The sequence below is a fragment of the Marmota monax genome, unplaced genomic scaffold (genome assembly GCF_021218885.2).
Source record: "Marmota monax isolate L192 unplaced genomic scaffold, Marmota_monax_Labrador192_F-V1.1 WCK01_AAM20220418_F8-fsc00020, whole genome shotgun sequence".
NCBI lineage: Eukaryota > Metazoa > Chordata > Mammalia > Rodentia > Sciuridae > Marmota > Marmota monax.
In genome coordinates, this window is record NW_026692912.1 from 18735001 (window position 1) to 18757018 (window position 22018).

At 35.1% G+C, this 22018-nt stretch overlaps 1 protein-coding gene and 1 non-coding gene across 4 annotated transcripts in view; one reads left to right on the forward strand and one right to left on the reverse strand.

Moving 5' to 3' along the window:
- The window catches only part of Pbx3 (PBX homeobox 3), a 206277-nt gene that overhangs the window by 15098 nt on the left and 169161 nt on the right, over positions 1–22018 (forward strand). The window lies entirely within an intron of this gene.
- Positions 15702–15827, reverse strand: LOC124097552 (U6atac minor spliceosomal RNA). The gene has a single exon (XR_006853286.1). It is a non-coding gene; the product is annotated as a U6atac minor spliceosomal RNA (small nuclear RNA).

A 22018-nucleotide genomic window follows, 5' to 3' on the forward strand; every position in this document is an offset into this window, starting at 1 on the left:
TAAAACATAATGTAAGAATTCAGAAATGCTGGTTTCTATTCTGGTCAAGTGCTACTTTATGCACATTGTTTTATTATCCTTGTCATTTTTTCTTGTAAAAATTATTAAATTTTCAGAAACTGCAAAACTGAGTATAATTGTGACTGTATTCTGTTTCTTCAGAGTGTTCTGAGGCCTGCAAAGCATTGCAAGAAGTGCAATTTTAAAAAATATACAGTCCACCTACAGTGTGTATCTGTATATTTGTAATATGGGTAAATTGTGCTTTCCTTCTGGAATTCTTGACGTTTGAATTATTTTTTTTCCCTTTAAGAGAATATTTACTTAGTTAGTATTCACTTAATTAGAACTGACTGTTTAATGTTTTCTGGGAGGGTATTTATGGTATTTTCTTTGCTATATTTGCATTCCAGAAATTAAGTCCCCCTGCCATTATTCGGCGAGCCTTTCATACATTAGAATGATGAATTGAAAGCAGAAATGGGAAAAAGACTGCAATGCAATGAAAATTTAATCAGCGTCTTCTGCTGCTTTAATAAGGCAAATAATTCTTATTGGCCGCTGTGTTAAGGTTTCTAATATTTAATTCATAACAAACCTTGCATTATTCTGCAGTAGCATCGACAGCTCCACTTTGCTGCCTGCCAACAGGCAACCATAAAAACTTAAAAGCAGATGTAAATGTCTAAAACAAGGAGAATGATTAGATCTAAAGTGGTCAAAAAAATCAACAATATTGTGAAAGAGTTTGATGGATCTCTATATTTAACGATGCAAAAATGATATTAATTAAACTCTCTTGAGCAGATTCCCCCCACCCCCCCCAACTAGAAGTAACCTTTTATAAAGCATAGCCTTAGTGCCTGACCAAAGATTGAGAAAGAAAGCAAATGTCAATACAGTGTTTGGTAATAAGCTTCTTTAACCTGGATACAAACTGCCAGTTATACTGGAAGTATCTGGTTTACATTCCTGTATGTATAAAGTGTTTTAGCAAATACAGTGCTGAAATTGAGCCAGTGAAATAAAATATTTTGTCTTTAATTAACCCTGTTTGAGAAAAGCAATAGCTTGTGCAGTCTAATTTTTGTTTGAAATGTCCCTTTAAAAAATCGTCACAGGGTTATAGGGAATATATGCTTTTATTTCTTAACCTGAATTTAATGATTCTGTAATAGTAGCATTCATCTTTCTGGATTGCCATCTAGATTACCCAGAGTCTTTTGTGTGGAGATTGTGTTGGGCATTAAGTTTGGACCTGCAGAACTGAACAAAAAGATATTGTTACCGATTACATGTAAACAGTCTGAATCATTCAAAAGGATGTGGAGAAGAGTATTTCTTAGTGTGAAGCCAGAGAAAATGGCAACCTGCCAAAGCTAGGTGCAAGCTCTTGTTACATGGAAGGGTTGGGCCTGTTCTCATTTCTTCTTGAAATGGCTTAATTGGTGTCAGCACCCCAGGGATAAAGGCCTCTAACACTGAAATCCACACGATTCACCCTGTCTCTGCTCAGTGTAGGGAAACTGGTAACAACTGGTGGTGAATGAGGAGTGAACGGTGCTGTAACAATACTCGATGATGTTTGGGATGACAGAAATTAATACGCACTTGTTTGAAGAAAGCAATGATTAATGGCAGTGAGCACGGGAACGCCGTCCCTCCTTTTACTCCACTTTGATGGGGATTGAAAAGCAAAAGGCTGTTTCCATTCTCTGTAGAAAGCAGAGGTCACACAGAGTACATTATAGCAATTTTTCCTCTCTGTTTTTTTTATTTCATAAATATTATGATAAGCATAGATTAGATAGATTTTCTTATGAAAGCCTAAAAGGATATTTTATGTCACTTAAACATTATTGTTTATGCATAAAGAAATCACACATTCTTCTCTTCACTTGTTAGATCATTTCCCCTCATGTCAGAATAATTAGTGTAATTAGGAATTTAAAAAAGCCCACAAACATGCATTTGTATTAATGCTGCTTACTATGTTATAACTAGAATCAGAAGGGCTTGGTTTTCTAAAGACTGCCAGGACAGGGTGGGATAGGAATGTTTCATGGGCTTTCACCTTTTTTCTGCCCCTCCCCCTGGTTTTTCTCAGTGAATGTTTGACGTAAATATATTTTGCAAGGTACTTGCACTTGTCAGCAGCTTTCTTAGCCATTTGATAAAGATTCTTTATTCTACAAGAAAGCCTGAAATAACAGAACTGTACTTTGGATAATGAATTCTTCATCTGTGGAGAACTTTAAAACAAAGTACAGTGTTGGCATTTTTTTCTTTTGAGTGAGAAGGCTGATATATCTTTTGGATCCGACAGGAAGACATAAATTAATAGAGTTCTGGAGTTCAGTTTCTCATTAATAATCCATTTTGTCATGGTTCTTGGCATTGTCAGCCTAGTAGCTGGTTCATATTTTGCTAAAGGATAAAAGCAGATTATGTCTTCAGGCACAAAGCAAGAATAGAGAGTTTATCGCCTTTTGGGGGGAACTACATGGTATAAGAAAAATATCGTTTTGCAAAAAGTTTCAGTTTTGACTTAGAAATACACTACATTTTTCTTAGGTAAAGCTTTTACTTTAAGATTTGAAATGATTCTTGAAACCTTAGGATATTAGAGTTTTTGATTATTGCTTGGATTTGCCTTTGCTTAGAGCTGATTGTTCGAAAAGGTTTGTTTTTCAAGCACAGTTACAGTAAACAAGGGCCAGTTTTTATATTTTATTTTTAGAACTCTATATATTAGGATATAATTATAGTTCAAAGACAAATGTAGAAAAGTCACTATTCCTCTTTTTGCACTAGTATGTCTAAATATTCTATTATCCCCGCCTAAATTCCTAGACTTGGGATTCGATGGCTACTCTGAAGACTGCAGTTTTTAGTTGTATAAAAAAATCTAGTTGATAAAATAAAAATAAAATAAAGACAGACTTATCTTTGGGCTGGGATTGTGGCTCAGCGGTAGAGCTCTCGCCTAGCACGGGCGAGGCCCTGGGTTCAATCCTCAGTACCACATAAAAAAGAATAAATAAATTAAAAATATTGTGTTTAACTACAACTAAAAAAATAAATATTTAAATATTTAAAGACAGGCTTATCTTTAATTTGATAATTGTATAATTTATTTCTTTATGAGGGCCAGAAATAGATTCTATATAGATATTGGCCTTAGTTACAGGTTCTCCTAAATGGCATCATTTAAAGTTATTAGATAAATGTTGTTAGTTTGTTATTTTTTTTTTCCTTTGCAGTTTTGGGGATTGAACTCAATTTCATTCATGCTAGGCAAGTGACCTACTACTAACCTGTGTTTCCAGCCCAGAAATTAGATCTTAAAAAATTAAAATACTACACCTTCCCTGATACCTGATAGTATGAACACTGGCTTCCTGAGATCTCACATTTAAGGGCAGGAAATTATTTAAAAAAAAAAAAATGGGCATGAGCAATACTGGTTGTGTTTTCTTCCATCTTTTATTTTTATCCAGGTGCAGTTGTACATGCCTATAATCCCAGCTACTCCGGAGCCTGAGGCAGAAGGATCACAAGTTCAAGGCCAGACCTGACAATTCAGACTCTTCTTAAAATAAAATTAGAAGAAAGGGCTGGGAATTTAGTTCAGTGGTAGAATGTTGTCTAGCGTGAATGAGGTCCTGGGTTCAATCCCCGGTGGGTTCTGCCTCCCCACCTCCAAAAAAGGAGTATATTTTTAATGTGTTATTTGTATCACTAGTCTTATGGTTATATGCTTAGAAATGGGCAATTGAAGACTGTTTCATCTTTAAAACTTGAGGTTGGGAATATAGCTCAGTGGAAGTGCACTTGCCTAGCACAAAGAGGATCCTGGGTTCATTTCCCAGCACCAACAAAACAAAACAAAGCAAATATGATTTGTCAAGAGCTATGTAATGTTTTGAACAACTGATAAAAAAATAATTAAAACAAAACAAAACAAAACAAAAAAAAAAAACAAAGCAAAACTTGGCTCTTGTGCTGCCATTGCCTGTTATCCCTACTTGTTTTTTTGAGGGTAGTAGTGGCGGTACTGGGGATTGAACCCAGGGTGCTCTATCACCGAGATGTATTCCCATCCTGACTTCATTTTTAAGCCTCCTAGTAATACGTGGGGTGTGCAGAGTCATATATCTAGAGTTGATTATTGAGGTAACAGTCGTGAGAGAGGAGTTATGTTTTAAGATGAAGGAAGGAGTATTACATTATGATCCAGTGAGGAGAATAAGGGGAGATTTTACTTTGAAGGACTTATTATTGTAATTAGTAAATATTGATTTCTAAGTCATTGAAGTCAGTATTAGATAAAATTGACCCAAGTTAACACTACTAGTGGTATGCTATAAAAATTCATTTAAAACAGAGGGACTATTTCATTTTTTTGTTTCCATTCTCTAGGGGACTGTATGCTGTTAGAGGTCAGATACTATCTGCCTATCTTATCTATATCTATCTAGATATTCTTATGACCCAATGTGCTCAATAGCTTATTTTTAAAATAAAAACATAAATGCCTTCATGTATTATCTGGTATCTGCTGTAAATCTGATATTACATTGTAATAATCCTTTATATAAAAATTCATCTTAATTATAGCAACTATAGTACATATAAGAAAACTTCCACAGCTGCTTACCTGGATCTTGAGTAATTTATATGTACATTATTTGTGAAAATAACTTATGTATTACTGCTCCCATTACTACCATTAATGATATTTTTAAAAAGAGAAAAACTGTTGAAAACTCCTGATAACATACTTAGAATTGAATAGTAAACTTTAAAGTTTTCACGTATGGTTCACAGCTAGGAAATATTTGTGTTTCTAAATAGAAATTTTGAAATAAGTTAGTGTTTTTCTATGGATTTGGGAAGGACATTTGTTTTAATACATTACATTGAAATCTTTTTTTTTTTTAATATTTATTTTTTAGTATTTGGCAGACACAACATCTTTGTCTGTATGTGGTGCTGAGAATCGAACCCGGGCTGCTCGCATGCCAGGCGCGCGCGCTACCGCTTGAGCCACATTCCCAGTCCCCGTTGAAATCTTAAAGAGTAGAATTTGACGAGACATTTTGCTGATGTAAAATATTTTGTTCATTTTGACTCTCAAGTTTATCTGTCATAATGATTGATTTGTATTCATTTTACACTGTATAGTTTTGTAGCTGAGTTTTCTATCTATAAGGTATAGAAATCCCTGTTTAAGTTAATAATAAATAATTATCTTCAAAGGTGACAGATTGATTACATGTATGACTAGTCTGAAGATTAGCCTAGGATTTAGTTAACTAAAAAAAATATATATTATAAATAAATAAATATATATATATATATATATATATATATATATATATATATATACACATAATATATAACTTAAATGAATTTTAATTTTAAACTTAGCATGATCAGGAGCACAAAATATAGTAGTGTATCATTTAATTAATTGCTAGAGTATTTTGTTCTTTGAACTTGACTATTAATTCCCTAACTTACCTGTACTACAGTCCTTGTTGAACTGTTTACTTTCTTGATTGAACTGGCCACTATCAGTTGTTTATCAGGTTGAAACACCTGGGAAATCATATTTTATATTTGCTTGTTTTGTTTACTAAAACCCATAGAGCAATTTGAAAGAGTTAAGAAACAACACTCTAAATATTATTAGTGGAGAACCACTGAAATAAATTGTGTCATGGATTTTCTCAGTTGTGCTACTAAAAACCAACCCATGTGACTAGTAAATTTGATGAAGGCTAATTGGTGAGTTAGGTAGTAGCTCTGTGGTTCAGGTATAAGTCTAAATCTCATTTGGTACTGTTAAATTAATTACCAAATATTTTGCTTCGTGAGAATCATTAAGATATGGAAAGCTCACAGATATTTGGCCTGTGAATATTTTATTCCTATTTGTCCTTACTTTTAAAGAGTCATGCAATTCAGGATTGGGGTTGTAGTTCAGTGGTAGCGTGCTTGCCTACTATGTGTGAGGTGCTGGGTTCAATCCTCAGCACCACATAAATAAACTACAACTAAAAAAAAAAAAGTCATGCAATTCAAACAGCTGTAATTTTTATGTAATTGTTAATGAATCTGTTCATAACTGCCATTCATAAAAATCTGTACTTGCGGAACTCCAGAAACCTGTAGAACAAGGATTTTTTGCTCTTTTTTTTTCATTTTTTAAAAAATTATAGTTTTGTTGTGAATGTGATGCAAACAAAGGCCAACTGTCCATTTCTAGAAAAGTGTATGCACTCAATATTTGGATACAATTTCAAGGAGTTTATAGACACTTTGCAAATCATTTATGGTTCTCTCATGGAGATGCTGAACCACAGGTTAACAACAGTTTTGTAGAGGTAGACTTTTTGTTTTGTAGAGATAGACTTTTTTTTTTTTTTTTTTTTTAAGTGCTATATTTTGTACCAATTTGTAATTGCAATCCATTTTCTTCTTGGAAGCTTAATAGATTTACTTTCTAAGTAACGGTCTTTACACACTTATAGCATCAGTGACTTCTGATCTGAGTGAATGTTTGGTTGTACTTAGGGGAAAGAATCAGGAAAATGATAGAACTAAAGGAAAGAATGGGCTGGTAATGAGCCCCAGGTGTCAGTAAGATTGGAGAGAATGGTGCTAGCCTATAATCCCAGTGGCTCAAGAGGCTGAGGCAGGAGGATTTCAAATTCAAAGCCAGCCTCAGCAAAAATCGAGGTACTAAGCAACTCATTGAGATCCTGTCTCTAAATAAAATACAAAATAGGGCTGGGGATATGGCTCAGAAGTGCCCCTGAGTTTAATCCCTGATACAAAGGGGGGGAAAAAAGACTAGAGAAAAAGACGGGGCGTCAGGGCAGATTTAGAAGAGGAAGTGTGAAATTTGGGACCTAAGTTACTGAAGGACTTACTTGGCAATTAGCGTATGTTGCCTTATGATGATAATGAAGAAAGGTATGATTGACTTATAATCTAGGTACCATAGCTATTTATGAGGAGGGAATTTATCTTATTGGCAACTCTTGTTCCCCTGTGCTATGGGATTCAATTTTTGCTACTTGTTAGAATTCCTTTAAAATACATTAATTTCTTTCATATATAAAGTAATTAGATAACTTCTTGGGTAAGAATCTATATTTCGTGTGTTAAACTTTCCCATATGAAGACTTCTGAGGAAATAATCATCTATGGCAGTGATTTTCAAACTCTTTGATCTTAAGACTCCTTTACACTATGAGTGGAATTTTTGTTTATGTGGGCTTAATGTCTATCAATATTTATTTACTGCATTTGAAATTAAAAACAAATTTTAAAATATTTAAGTTAATTATAATCTTAAACCTATTACATGTTAGCATAAAGAACAATGTTACAATTAGTTCTATATTATCCTAAATAGCATTTTCCAAAACAAAATGAAGCAAAATAAAATGGTGAGAAGAGTCGATCGTTTTACATTTTTGCAAATCTTCTTAATATCTGGGTTAGTTGAAGATACCTGGACCCTCTTATTTGCATTCAGTATTCAGCCCATTTTCATATCCCAATAGCTGGGATTATAGGTGTGTGACACCATGCCTCCCTATGAATAGTAAGTAGATTCTTTTTTTTTAGTATTTATTTTTCAGTTGGACATAATATCTTTATTTATTTATTTTTATGTGGTGCTGAGGATTGAACCCAGGGCCTTGCACATGCTAGGCGAGTGCTCTACCTCTGAGCCACAACCCCAGCCCTCTATTATGTTTTGTTAAAATCCAAGTCTAGTTTGGGGGCTGGGTTGTGGCTCAGTAGTAGAGCATTTGCCTAGCCAATGTGAGGCACTGGGTTCAATTCTCAGCACCACATATAAATAAATGAATAAAATAAAGGTTCATCAACATCTAAAAAAAGAAATCCTAGTCTAATTTGTACTTTGAATAGTTCTTCTAACACATGCATGATTTTGTAACATATCTTAATTATTTGGAAAATATTGGTTCATTGGTCACTCATCTTTGATATGTTAACACATTTCTTTACACTGTATCAAAAGGTTGCATTTGTTAATATTACCACCAAACTCATCAGAAAAGTTTTTTTTTTTTCCTTCTTTTTTTTTGTGGTGCTGACAATACACTGTAAGCATGTGTTCTACCATTGAGCTGTATTCCCAGCCCCAGAAAAGTTTCTTAAGTACTGGGAAACTGTCATACTTACAGTGGTAGACACATGTTTCAGGTTTCTAATTTTTGTTTTAAAGTTTAGATTTTATCATTTTACCAGAATTATCAATTTTTTTTGAAGTAGAAGGATTACTTGATTCCCTCTTGAAAAAATGTCTGCCAAAATATGTAAGCCGATATAACCATAGTTTGTCAGTCTTGTTTTTTAAGCAGCTATTTCAGATAGTTCAACTCACAGTTGTGCTAGTGCTTTTGCTTATACTTAGTAAGCAGCTGTGTTGTGCATAATTCCTGTTTTGTCATACACACTATTAAAAAGTCATTTATTCAAAGTGTAATAATTTTTACTATTTCATCAAGGACATTTTGAATTGAATCTAACTTTTCTTTTTCCTTTTGTATTAGGGACTGAATCCAGAGATATTTGATCACTGAGCTATGTCCCCAGCCCTTTTCATTTTGAGACAGGCTCTCATTAAGTTGCTGAGATCGGCTTTGAACTTGCCATACTCTTGCCTCAGCCTCCTGAGTACTGGGATTATTGTTGTTAAGTCCTGTGCCTGATGGTACAGAATACATTCACTGTTATTACAGTGTGGTGCTACTGCCTTGCTTCACAGTAAGCCACTAGATTTTATCTGCCATTGCTTTTTGTGCCATCAATGTTAATGTCAACTCAGAGAAAGAGGCTACTATTTTAGGACTGTAAAAATAATTTTTACTTTGTTGACTCCTGAATGGGTCTATGGAATTCTTTTGAGAACAGAAGGTGTATATAAAGTGAAACACACATAACTTGCTCTAAGACCATTATTTTATCTTTATCTACGTCATTAATGTATTTGTGTCGTTGAAAATGAAAAGATTACCTGAAAAGAAACAGATTTTCAGGATTTGGATTCTGAAGGCAACAGACTGTATCCTAAAGTCATCATTGTGATTCCCTGGGGGCATTTGTTTAGTGCCCACATAAGTATGCTATTCTTCTGAGTATTTTTTGATGTTAGAACAGTTTTTGCCTTTAAAAAGTGGACCTTGTAATCAATCTTGGCTGCACACATGAAAGAAAAAAAGGACAGCTCAACAGATACACGTTTGTTGAGCCACAGTTTTCCATGCAGAAGTAGTGTTAAGCTTCCCGGGGTTCCTGGGCAGGTTACTGAGTGGTTATTTCCAAATAAGGGAGTTGGGTTAAATTTCTAAGGCCTCATTCAGCTTTAATATTCTATGATTCTTTGATCTTCTTTTACTGTGTGAATTGATCAATCAGCTGTTAAATTTATTTAACTAAATTTGTTCTTGAAGCTGAACTGATTAGTGCTTATTGTCATCACATAAGTTAGGAATAAAGTATTTGCAGTGTCAAAAATGAAATATATAGAAGAGGAAGTGGAAGGGATTTGTAAATGGAGAATATGTCTAGAAGCAAATGGATTTTATGTTGCAGGGAAGGAGAAACTTGGGTGATTAGAGTTGCACATTGCAGGGTATTTAACATATCTCTGAATTCAATCTTTATGCTCTTTACTACAATAGCTGAGAAGGAAAATTTGAGTTCAGAAATAACACGAAGCCTTTAAGGTGGGCAGTCTGCCAGTGATATTCCTGATATCACCGTGTGCAGTATGAACTATTAAACTCCAAAGTAAAAAGTGGATCAGAACATAAATAATGTTGATTTTGAAGTTCTCTTAGGTCCATTAATATTATTTTCATTGGAAAACCATAATTTCTTTTTGAAGGAGAAAATAATATTTAGGCTTCAGAACATTTATTTTACTTTTTAATAAGAAAAAAATGTAATTACTTTTGATATTTTTGATTTTCCTTCTGACATTCTAAAAGATGAAAAAATGACCTCCAAATCTAGGCTCTTCTTCAGTCTAGCATCATCTCAAAGCCCTTTTTCTTTTTTTAAATGCTAGTGAGAGGGATTGGGTAAATCCTTTAAGGTGTTATTTGGATCCTTAAAAATGAGAGAGAGCTCCTGTGATGCAGTTTGTGTTAAATCAAACTGGGAAGGTGGAAACGCTGCCATTGTGGCACTGTTGTGGGAAAAAAGACTCCAGAGACTGTGTATTTTGGAAGTTATTTGACAACATTAGCAACATCAACTACTGACTGACACACACACACATACACACACACAAAAAAAACAAAAACAAAAACAAAAAACCCACCTCTTTGGCAAATCTTTCACAGTTGTGGCAAGTAAAGCAGCTTCATTGGAACATTTTCATAAACTATCATCAGTTATACAGCAGCAGCTTCACAAATCAGAAATGATATCTTCAGGCGCTGCTGTCAAGTGTTATTCAAATAATACCAGCCTCACATTTGAATAACGCAGACATTTTGAATTAATTAATCAGATGAGATAGTCTAGGCCTCTTCTCATTAGTCTCTGGGTCAGGCTTGGGAAGATATATGTGTTGGTGATGATATACTTGTCTTTAATCTTGATTTATGAAGATTTAGGATTGTGTGTGATTTGTCAAAGGTTCTGGGAAAAGGCTGGTGCATATTTCATTACCTAATCTGAGATTGATTTTATGATGCTAAGAGATACCATACTATTGTTCAAATGTGTGGGAAGTATAGGTAGACACAACATCTCAGGCTTTTTACTGGCTTATCTTTGCAACCGTCAAACAATGCTGTAAACTTTAACTGCTTGTAGTTAACAATTCTTGCTTTAATTATAGGCAGATTTTTTATTCTGTCCAAAGGGAGAATTTCAGTGGTTATTTAGCTAAATTGCATAACAGACATTATAACTATGAACTGGTATAAATCATGGACAGAGTTGGTAAATTTCATGGGTTGGTCATGGTGAAATATAAAATTTCATGGCTTGACAACGATTAATGGAAAAATTGCATTAAAATGGTACAAATAATGGAAGAACAAAAAGTAAAGTTTCTTTCCTTATGTATTACTTTCCTTCTCAGGACTAATTTTAGAAAAATTGGGTTGTAAAATCATATCTTCTAAGTTACTCAAGCAACAATAATGGCCTATTATAAAAAATAATTTATGTGAAAATATCTAGTCCAGTGCCTGGTATGTAGTAGTTACTGAATATCTAATTTCCTTTCCCCCTTTTCTACCTACTCCCCCTTTCTATTTGATGCCAAAGGCCCTGCTAGTATCATTTAGTCTTTACTTTCTTAACAACTTGAATTTTTAATCCTGTTGGGTCTTAATTCCTTTAGAAATATAAGGTTGAAATGCTATCATCTCAGAAGACTGAAATAACCAGAGGGACCATAGTGTGATATTGAGTTCTTCTTTTGTCTCTGTCTGTGTGTGCGGGGTGGTAAATATGGGAGAAATTGAATATTAACTTCTTAGTATTCATGAAGTATGTATTGCCTAATTCAAAGTGGATTTTTCTATATCATCTGCCTCTTTAAGTGGGATTCCATATCTGAGATTAGTTGAGTGTTTTTCATTCTACTCTCAAGCAAACTGAAATGCACGGAACTTGAAGTATTAAAGAATAATATAGTTATTTTCAATTTTGTCATACAAAGTTAAAACTTTTTTACCAGAGTTAGATGATTGTTGAGTACTGTTTTATTGGGGGTGATTGGGCTACTAAGAATCATTAGTTTTTTTTCACTTCTATATTTTGGGACCTGAATTAGTACTCTTAACGTAATGCTTGGTACATCTTGGTACATCAATTTGAGGCAGACAGTTCTAATTGTTGTTCACTTTGGGGAAGATAGTTTATAAATACTAAGATGTGTTGATATTTGGAGAAAGATACTATTTAAAAGTAGTTTGGGAGGCAGCTTGATGCTGTGGAATAATTCTGATTTTGAAGTTCAGTGAATCTTGGTCCCACGCTGAACTGCTACTTAATTGATTGGTGTCCTTGGCAATCTACCTAATTTTTTCTGAGCCCTAGTTTTCTTTTCACTAAAAGGAGGCTATTAATACCTAACTTTCAGGATTGTTGTAAGATTGGAGGAGAATGTATGTACAATACCTGATGAGGTGCCTGCCATATAATAGGTGCTGAATAAATCGCAGCTATTGCTGTTATTTTTCTGTTCATTTATTTCTTCAACAAACATATATTGAGGACTTATTATATGTCAGTGACACAACTAAGACATCAGAGACACAGCAACTACTTTCTGTTGAGTAATACAGTAATACAATGTGGATAAATACAAACTGGATTATCTAGAAGTGAAAAGAGGCAGGGATTGATAAAGGCAGGGACCACATTATTGAGGCTTTAATTCTGTGTGAAGGGAGTAGAGTCTTTAACTACCCTTTGGGTAGTTACAGATGGGTGTAAGATGGGATAAGAGCAAAATGTTTACAAGTTTACTTGGGAAACTGTTGAAGGAATATATTAGTTAGTAGATTTTTGTAGGTTAGTGGTGATATATACTTACAGTGGATAATAATATGGGTTAAAAAAGAGGGAGCAAGAGCTTTAATAAAACTAAAAAAATGAGAAGGAATGATTAAATGATTATTAGACCATTTTTGTCTTCATTCACTTAGTTGGCTTCTGTGTGTCCTTCAGACCCTAGCCTGGATGTCCTTCCAGAAAATGTTTTTGACCTCTCTCAGGTCTGTGTTAGTTACCTGTCTTAGGAACTCCAGTAGCATAATGTTTTTTCTCCTTGTTGTGCTCATGACACTGTTTAAATTATGTAATTAAGTTTCTTTTGCTTGCGGTAAATTGGGAATTTTATTAAGGTAGAGATGCTGTGTTTTTGTTTGCTGTTTTGTCTCCTGGCACAGAGTAAGAAGTTCTCAATATCTGTTTGTTAAAATGATTCGAATATGGTATGGGAGGGAGAGGAAGAAAACAGGAGTGCCAGTTTCAGGTGAAGGTGATGAGGCGAGTGGTTGTCATTAACTGAGTGGTTGTCATTAACTGAGAGAGAGTAGAGTGGAATTGCAGGGGCAGAAGGCATGATCATTATCAACTTAGCCAGATAAGATCAAATTCCTTTCCTCAGTGTTTGTACCAATTTATTTTTGTACCAGCAGTTTATATTTGTTTCATTTGCTTGAGGATATTAGTTTATTTATATTTAAGTAAAGTTCATGTAACATAAATTAACCATTTTAAAGTGTATGATTTGGTGACATTTAGTACAATCATAATATTATACAACCATCACTTCTCTCTAGTTCCAAAACATTTTCATCTTCTCAAAAGAAATTCCTATACCTGTTATTAAGCCATCATTCCCTGTTCCTCCCCCCTTTCTCTGCCAACCACCAATCTGTTTTCTATCTCTATGGATTTACCTATCCTGGATATTTCATATAAATGGAGTCATACAGTATATGGTGTTTTGTGACTGGCTTCTTTCAGCTAGAATAAATTTTTTAAGAGTCTCTCTCTCTCTCTCTCTCTTTTTTTTTGGTACCAGGAATTGAACCAGGGGCACTTAACTGAGCCACATCCCCACCCCTTTTTATTTTTTATTTTGAGACAGGATCTCACTAAATTGCTTAGGGCCTCACTAAGTTGCTGAGGCTGTCTTTGAACTTGAGATCATCCTACCTCACCTCCTGGAGCTGCTGGGATTATAGGTGTGAACCACTAGGCCTGGTTTAAGATTCTTCATGCTGTAACATATATTAGTATTTTCATTAGTTTTTTGTCTCTGTCTCTATTTTTTGATCAGTACTGGGGATTTAACCCAGGAGTTCTTTACTACTGAGCTGCATTTGCAGCCCGTTTATACTTTTATTTTGAGACAAGTTCTTACTAAATTACCCAGGCTGGCTTTGACTTTGCCATCCTGTCTCAGCCTCCTGAGTCATTGGGATTACAAGCAAGCCACTGCATCTGGCTTTATTAATTTTTTTGGCTCAGTAATGGTCCATTGAATGAATATATTACAGTTTTTAAGTTGAGGAGAAATTAGGTTTCTCCATTTATTGATTGTTGTGGATAGTGCTGTTATGGACATTTAGACATTTATGTACAAATATTTGTTTGACTTCATGTTTTTAATTCTTTGGAGTATATACTTAAAAGTGGAATTGTTGGATGACATTAATATTATAGGACTATTTAACTTTTCTTTTTCTTTCTTTTTTTTAATATTTTATTTTTAGTTGTGGTTGTACACAACACCTTTTATTTTATTTTATTTTTTATGTGGTGCTGAGGATCAAACCCAGGGCCTCGCGTGTGCTAGGCAGGCACTCTACCACTGAGCCACAACCCCAGCTATCTTTTTCTTTTTTGTGGTGCTGGGGATTGAACCCAGGGCTTTGTGCATGCTAGGCAAGTGCTATATCACAGAAACACATCCCCAGGTCCTATATTTATCTTTTTAAGGAAATGCTGAACTATTTTCTATAGTGGGTGCATCATTTTACATTCCTATCAGCAATGTATAGGATTCCAAGTTCTCATTGATATTTGTGGTTTTAATTTGCATTTCCCTAATTAGAATCTTTTTGTGTGCTTATTTCTGTATCTTCTTTGGAGAAGATCCTGTTCACATTCTTTGCCCATTTTTTAATTGGGGCACTTAGCTTTGATTTTGAGTTGTGAGGGTTCTCTGTTCTGTAGATTATACTGTATCAGAGATGATTTACTAATAATTTTTCCCATTCCGTGAGTTATCCCACTTTCTTAAAAATGTCCTCTGATATATAAATGTTTTAAGTTTTGATGAAATCCAGTTTTTCTATTTCTTCTTTTCTTGCTTGTGCTTTTGGTATCATATCTAAGAATCTGTTGCCAAATTCAAGATCATAAAGACCCCTATTTTTAAAAAAAAGTTTTATAGTTTTATAATTTGGTGGTTAGTCCATTAGAGTTAATTTTTAATTATGCTATAAAGTAAGGATCTCAGTTCATTCTTTTAGGTGTGACTATCCAGTTGTCGTAGCACTATTTCAGATACTGTTCTTTTCCCACTGAATGATCTTGGTACCTTTGTCAAAAATAAATTGGCTGTAGATGTATGGATTTATTTCTGGATTCTCAATTTTATTCCATTATTTGAACGTCTATCCTTATTACATTACTACACTGTTTTGATTACTGTAGCTTTGTAATAAAATTTGAAATTAAAGTACGAGTCCTTTAACTTTGTTGTTCTTTTAAAGATTGTTTTGGGTATTCCAGCCTCCTTGAAATTCCATTTGAATTTGAGTGTTAGCTTTTTCATTTCTGCAAAAAAGTTATGATTGGAGTTGCATTGAATTTGTACATTGCTTTGTGTAGTGTTGCCTTCCTAACAATATTAAATCTTCTAACCCCGTGAACATTGGATGTATTTCCATTTATTTAAGTCTTTTAAGTTTTTTTTTTTTAGTACTGCTTTGTTTTTAGTATATCAGTCTTTTACATCCTTCCCCCACTTTTTTTTTTTTTTTTTTGAGGAGGAGAAAAAAATTATTTGGCTCATAGTTTCAGAAGTTTTGGTCTATAGATGGCTGAGTCCATTGCTCTGGGCCCAAGGTGAGGCAGCACATGATGGCAGAAGGGCGGGTGGAGGAAAAAAAAAATCATAGTTAGATGCCTTGAAGTAGGTGGCAATGCCTTAACCTTAAGCGTGTTGTCAGGCCTGAGGGCCTCTTCCATCTTTGTCAAGGGGAGTGCTAACCTTTTCTCCTTTCATAAAACACTGTAGGCTTTTTTTTTTCCTTCCTAATTTCATTTGTATATTGTTCATTAGTAGCATTTAGGAACACAACTGATTTCTATTTTTTGGGAGTACAGGAAGGTTGATCTTTTGTTGTTCTTGTGTCCTGATGTAGCCCAAATTTTTATTGGTTCTAGCACTTTTTTTTTGTATTCTTTGTAATTTCCTACACATCGAATCATGTCTTCTGCAAGTAGAGATAGTCGTATATTTTCCTTTCACATATGATTACCTCCTATTTCTTTCTCTTGACTCATTGACCTGCCTGGAGCTTTCAATACAATGTTGAATAGCTATGGAGGAAACAGGCATTCTTGTTTTGTTCTTGTACTTAGTGAGGGAGCTTTGAGTCTTTCATTGTTTAGTATGATGTTAGTTGTGGATTTTGATAAATTTCTTCTAACATGTTGAGGAAATTCCTTTCTATTCCTAGTTTTGAGTTGGTTTTTTTTTTCTCTCTTTTTTTAAGATTGTGTTGATTGAACCCAGGGCCCTATGCATGCTAGGCAAGCACTCTGCCAATGAGCTTCATCTCTGACACACACACACACACACACACACACACATATATAAATTTTTAACTACACCGCATCAGTGGAAAGCATTACAATTCTTATTACACTTTTTTTTTTTTTAAAGACAAAATTGCCTAGGGGCTGGGGATGTGGCTTAAACGGTAGCACGCTCACCTGTCATGTGTGCGGCCCGGGTTTGATCCTCAGCACCACATACAAACAAAATTGTTGTGTCCGCCGTTAACTTAAAAAAAAAAAAAATTAAAATTCTCTCTCTCTTAAAAAAAAAAAAAAAGACAAAGTTGCCTAGACTAGCCTTGAACTTGTGATCCTCCAGACTCAGCCTCCTGAGTAGCTGGGATTATAGGTATGCACCACTGTGCTTCTTTTTTCACTTTTGAAGGGTAATTTTACCAAGTACAGAACTCTGGGTGGGCAGTTTTCTTTTTCAGCATTTTAAATATGTCATTCCACTGTTTTCTTACCTTCGTGATTTTTGTCTAGAATGTGCCTGTTGATCTTACTGAGGATTTCCTGTGTGTCATGAGTTGCTTCTCTTGCTGCTTTCAAGATTCTTTCAGTAATTTGATTATAGTGCATCTCTGAGTAGATCTTTTTGTTTATCCTTGTTGGAGCTTATTGAACTTTTTGTATGTATGTATTCATGACTTTTATCAAATTTTGGAGGCTTTCAGCTATTATTGTTTCAAATATTCTTTCTGTCATTTCTTTGTTTTTGGTACTCCCATTATGTGTACATTGGTATGCTTATGTCCTACAGACCGCTTAGACTCTTTTCCTTTTTACTTTCTTAAAATAAAGGACACAATACCTTTATTTTATTCATTTTTATGTGGTGCTGAGGATTGAACCCAGGGCCTCGCATGTGCTAGGTGAGCACTCCACCACTGAGCCACAACCCCAGCCCTCAGTTAGTGTTTTGATAGAGATTTCGTTGAATATCAGGAGCCTCAATAAATACAGAAAAAATGAAAGAGGGAAAAGTAGAAAGGAGGAAAACATCTTTTCTCAGTCTTTGCAGATTTCTCTGCTGGGGATGTTCTTTTATTGCTTCAATAGGCCATTTACAACTCAGCTCTGGTCTTCCTGCTGTGCTTGAGATCAACCAGAGGTGAAACATAAAGTATTCTTGGGTCTTTTTTGAGCACCTTTAACATGCCATGAGACTTTCTAAATTCTGTAGTACCATTTTGAATGCCCTATTACTTTTATGTTGACAAGAGATTTGGCTATTAAATTTAGCTTTTGCTTTTGTTGATCTATAATCTTTTGCCCCAGGTGGGTGCATCTTCTTTTTTACAGTGTTTTAGAGGAATGTCCCCTATTTTTCTGTTCTAAGCGAGTTCAAGGTAGGTAAAACAGATTAGCCTTATATTAATTTTTCAGGCAGCCACCAGAAAGTCAGAACAAACACACTTCTTGAAGAATAAGGTCTGTTCTGTTCCCTCCAGCATCAGGACCAGCAGTCCACACTGGAAATTAGGCTGCTGTCTTTGAGATTTCATTGAGTCAGGTTGGGAGATCTGACAAAAGAAAGTAAAAATGCTGTGAAACCATCTTATTATTTTAAACTTGACTTTTTTTTTTTTTTAAAGTTCCATGTTTACTTTGTTGGTAATAGTTTTTGCTTGATTTTTTGATGTTACTATGGAAGTATCACTTGAAGGTCTGAGGAGTTCCTGGAGAGAGAGGCTTTCAAGTCAGGACTAGTGGGGTTGTTGACAGATGTTGAAGAAATTACTTTAAGGATGCCTCAGTTTAGAGGCAAAGACAGGGTGGGCATGGGAAGGTATGTGGGGATAACTGGTGATAACAAGGACGTTTATGGTGGTCTGGCAGTTCTCAGGATCCTTAGGCTAATATAGTTCCCCTTTGCTGATCAGAAGATAAAACTAGAAAGTACCCTATATTATAGGTTTCTTAAGATATTTGCTTAATCTACTTATTGCATAGGCTAATTAATAGTGTACAAGGTAATTTTCAAAAATGAGTGAATTTATGGTAACTGTAAGATTGTGAGTGTATATTTCCCAGAAATTTGGGAGTGATAGGTCTGGGAGACAGAACTGGCTTGAGGAGTGACAGCCCTAGGAGGAATACTGATTTTGGGAGTGAAGGTATAAGAAACTTTAGCACAAGCCTTTCAGATTAAAGTTATATTTCCTCATGGGCACAGTGACATACACCTGTGATCCCACTGACTCAGGAGTTGGAGGCAGGAGGATCACAAGTGGCCAGCTTCAGCAACTTAGTGGGGCCCTAAGCAACTTAGTGAGATCCTGCCTCAAAATAAAAATTAAAAGGGCTAGGGATGTGCTTAGCAGTAAAGCACCCTTGAGTTCAAGTCCCAGTACCAAAAATAATTGTATTTCCTTGTCCTTCCTTTTTTCCTTTTCCACCTCTCTCTCTTTTATTTTTTAGGTGTAGATGGACACAACATAATGCCTTTATTTTTATGTGGTGCTGAGGATTGAACCCAGATCCTGCCCGTGCTCGGCGAGCGCTCTACCGGTCACAATCCTAGTCCCTCCACCTGTCTTTTTAATTTCTTTTTTCATACCTCAGAAGAACTGGCCCTTGGTGCTGTCAATTGTATTTCTTGCTGGTTTTGCTCTTGAAAGGGAGGAGATCATTTTTGAGTATGTTCAGTTTGAGATTCCAGTGGGAAGGCCCTGTGGATGTGCTTCATATGTAGTTAAGATATAGGAGTCTGGTCTTTCTCAGAGAAAAGATATGGCCTGGGAAAAATGTAAAGTGGCTAAGATCTTCAGGGAGAGGTCCAGGAATACCATCAGCAAGGAGTCTATAGTGTAGGCAGAGAACCAATAGTCACAGAATATAAGGAAAACAAAGAGCCTGTGTTAGAGTGAGCACTAAGAAGGTAGAACTTCTGACAGTGGAGAAAGATTTTTAGCACTATAATGTGCTTTCAACAGCCTTAGTAAGTTGCAAGTGAAAAGGGGGGCCTTATGGTAAATTGTTTCAATAGAATGATGACATTTGAATGAGAGGAGAAAAGGATTGGGTGGTAATTAGTGACATAAGATGAAGAATTTTTTTTCTTAAGGTTGACAAGGGATTTGGCTATTAAATTTAGTGTCATGGGAGGACCTGTGAGAGGACAGAGTAGAACAGGAATGAAAGATTGAGCAGGGTCTCAAGAGAGGGAGCAGATAGAATTGGCTTCCAATGATGGTGGGACATTACTTTACTACAGTTTTTTTAATTGACACATATTGTACACATAGGGTGCAGTACAATAATACATGTATACAATGCATAATGATCAAATCAATGTTATTGACATTTGTATCTGAAACATCATTTCTTTGTGTTGGGAACCTTCAGACTTCCAGTTATTAAGAAATATATCATAAATTACTTTACACTGTAGTCATAGTATTGTGCTACATTACATTTTTAAGGACTAGAGATAAGGTGAGAGATGCATACGGATGTAGAGAAGTTTGTAAGTGGGAATTGGAAACCGGAAGGAAAGTGTTCTGCATGAATGAACTCCTTTTGATGAGTAGGAAAGATAATCTGGTGAGTAAGAGTTGGGCTGGGATGAAGTACAGTTTGAAGAAAGTGATGAAGTCCTGGAATAGTGAAGATAATAGAAGAGTGAGCTGGACAAGGCTAAGGGAAATAATTGTTAGTTTGAGGATTCACTGAGGTTGGAGGTTGAAACTGAAATTGAAATGTACTTACTTGCATGACTCCTTGTGATTTCTTCAACTAGTTAATGCAGATTGCAACTTTCCTGTGTGCTTGAAGTTTGGCAGATGAGAGAAGAGGATAAGGGTGTAATGGATTACATGACTTTCTTGAAAGAATAATTATGATGTTCTACCACATAATTTATTGTGCACAGGTGAGAAAGCTAAGATAATGGCTGATTGACCAAGAGAAAATTTGAGGGTTGGTTGATTGAGTTAGATTGAAGAATAGTTGAAGTAGAGAGAAGAAATAAGAGGATTGGCAGGATAAGAGACTGATAATGAGACATTTAAATTTTATTTCAAAGGTGAAGTGGTTCCAGGTGCTGAATGATAATTTTTAGGATGTGGACCTGGGAATTGGTGAGCTGGAGCTAAAGGGCATTGATTTTTTTTTTTTTTAAAAGGAGAAAAGGATTGGGTGGTAATTAGACAGTGAAACATAAGTCTAGGATGTTGGTTGAATTTCTTATATGCTTCCGGAGGCTGGACTAATGGAATGATGTAGGGTAGAGAGGAAGACTGAGTCTTGTGCCAACATTTTTAATGAATATGGATGATTATTAGTATTAGTTAATGACTAATAGTGAATGCTGCTTTGCCAAGTTAATTTTTCTTAGATAATTAGCTGTCTACAATAGTCAAGGTATGGTCAGTTTATTTAGAAATAAACAGCTACCAAGTTAGAGAATGGAGCCCCATGCAAGCACTGCTCATACCATAAATTTATTCTGCAAACATTTACTGAATGCTTATTCTGGTCCTTGAAGTTGCTTATAGCCTATGGGAGGAGAAAACTTCTGAGCATGTAATTTACAGGGTGCTGAATGCTGTAGTAAAGTAGTTGTCTCATGTGGGCTATATCTCCAAATCTATTTGGATGGACATGAAACCATCAGAACTTCTACTTGCATTTGTCCATTTCATGGTATGTATTTTCTTTAATGCAAAAGATTTTGAGCAATATAGAAGTATAGATAACATATAAACAATGCCTATGGTATTTAGTTTAAGAAATAAAATATTCCCTTTCTTTTTTCTCTTTCCTCCCACACTGAATTTATTGTTCATAACTCTTGTGTATGTTTTTAAATATTATATAAAATGTTTCATTCTATGATTTGTTTTTTTCCCACTTAACATTGATTTTAAGGTTTTTCAACATTGATGACTTAGCTAAAGTTCATTCATTTTTTTCTGCTGTATACATTATTCCATAGTTTAACTATTCTGTAATTTCTTTCTTTCTTTCTTTTTTTTTTTTTTTTAATTTTGGTACTGGGCATTGAACCCAGGGGCACTTAGGCACTAAGTCACATCTCCAGCCCTTTTTATTTTTTATTTTGAGGTTAAGTTCTAGCTAAGTTGCTCAGGCCTTGAGCAGTTGCAGAGACTGACCTCTTTTTTTTTTTCTTTTTTTAGTATATACATATTTTTAGTTGTCAATGGACCTTTATTTTATTTATTTATATGCAGTGCTGAGAATTGAACCCAGTGCATCACACATGCTAGGCAAGCGCTCTACCAATGAGCCACAACACCCCCCCCCCATCCCTCGCCCCGACTGACTTGAACTTGCAGTCTTCCTGCCACAATCTCCTGAGTCGCTTGATTACAGGCATACACTACCATGCCTGGCCTATTCCATAATTTATTTCTTTAATCCTGTGATGGTGGACAGGTTGTTCTAATTTTTTTTATTATAAAATATTGTAATACATGTTCTTGAACATAGCTCCTCCCAGGCTGGAGATCAAATCCAGAGCCTCCTGTATACTAGGCAGACTTTCTATCACTGAACTAAATCCCCATTCCCTTACATCCTTTTGAGCTCAATTATCCATTGCTGCATAAGAAATCACTCCAAAATTTAGTGGCTTAAAACAGCATTTATCATCTCAGTTTCTGTGGGCTAAATA